This window comes from Chrysochloris asiatica, unplaced genomic scaffold (assembly GCF_000296735.1).
Source record: "Chrysochloris asiatica unplaced genomic scaffold, ChrAsi1.0 scaffold00117, whole genome shotgun sequence".
Classification (NCBI taxonomy): domain Eukaryota; kingdom Metazoa; phylum Chordata; class Mammalia; order Afrosoricida; family Chrysochloridae; genus Chrysochloris; species Chrysochloris asiatica.
The window spans coordinates 3527484-3529301 of NW_006408635.1; positions in this window are offsets into that span (position 1 = coordinate 3527484).

Consider the following 1818-nt stretch of genomic DNA (forward strand, 5'->3'; position numbering starts at 1 on the left):
CCATGCAAGTAAAGTTTTACTAAATGTAATACAGAAACGGCTGCAAGCATACATTGACAGAGAACTTCCAGAGGTTCAAGCTGGATTCAGAAGAGGGCGTGTAATGAGAGATATCATTGTTGATGCCCAATGGATCTTGGTTGAAAGAAGAGAATACCATAAAGATGTTACCTGTGCTTCATTGACTATGCAAAGGCTTTCAATTGTGTGGATCATGACAAGCTATGGACAACATTGTGAAATATGAGTATTCTGGAACACTTAATTGTGCTCATGAAGAATCTGTACATGGATCAAGAGGCAGTTGTTCTAACAGAATATGGGAATACTGAGTGGTTTAAAATTAAGAAAGGTGTGCGACACAGTTGTATTCTTTCACCATGCTTATTCAACCTGTATACTGAGAAAATAATCTGAGAAGCTGCGTTATAAGAAGAAAAACATGGCATCAGAACTGGAGGAAGACTCATTAACAACCTGTGATATGCAGATGATACAAACTTGCTTGCTGAAAGTGAAGAAGACTTAAAATATTTACTGATGAAGATCAAAGAGCACAGCCTTCGGTATGGATTGCATCTCAATGTAAAGAAAACAAAAATCCTCACCACTGGACCAATAAACAATATTCTTATTAATGGAGAAAAGATTGAAGTTGTCAAGGACTTCATTCTTCTTGGATCAATTATCAACACTTACAGAAGCAGCAATCAAGAAATCAAACGACATGTTGCATTAGGCAAATCTGCTGCACAAGACCTTTTTAAAGTGTTGAAGAGCAAAGATGTCAGCTTGAGGACTAAGGTGCACCTGTCCCAAACCATGGTACTTTCAATAACCTTATATGCTTGCAAAAGCTGGACAGTGAATAAGGAAGACCATAGAAGAATTGATGCTTTTGAGTTATGGTGTTGGAGAATAATATTAAAAGTGCCATGGACTGCCAAAAGAACTAACACATCTGTGTTGGAAGAAGTGCAGCCAGAGAGCTCCTTGGAGGCCAGGATGGCCAGACTTTGTCTCTCATACTTCCGACATATTATCAGGAGGGACCAGTCATTAGAGAAGGATATCGTGTTTGTTAAGGTGGAAAGTCAGAGAAAAAAGAGGAAGACACCCAGTGATGTGGATTGGAAATGTGACATCATCAATGGGCTCAAGCGTGGCAGCAATTGTGATTTGGTCCAGGATTAGGCAGTGTTTCGTTCTGTTGTGTTTTGAGTTGGTACTGACTTGATGGCACCTAACAACAATAACCATTACAGTTAGCTCTGATTAGGATCACAATAAAATATTCCTAAAGAGAGAAAGGGAAGAAATAAAGAACAAAATTAAGAAATAAAAGCAAATCAGATTAACAGGTCTGATAGAGGCTCGTAGAACCCTTGAGACTATGAACCTTAGACACTCTTCAAACTTGAAACTGAATTCACTTCCAGTGAATACTTTCAGTCAAGCCATAGATTTGAAGGAAGCAACAGCAGTGAGGAATCCCATCTTCAGTATAATCAACCATATAATTATACTCTTGTTTTTGTTAAGTGCTGTCGAGCCAATTCCAACCCATAGCAACCCTGTATAGATTTCCCAAGGAGCAGCTAGTGAGGTTGAACCACCAACCTTGCAGTTCAAACAACTTTGCAGTCTGACTCAATTGCCCCCAAATCAAGCTCTGAAGACAAGAAAGAAAGGTGGATAGAAAAGAGAATTGATCATAAGCAGGAAGTTGGATGAGTGCTGTTGCCCTGAGGGTTTGTAACAAATGCCAAGAAACAAAATATGTATAAATTGTTAAAGGGAAAAACATTTTTTTGTGTG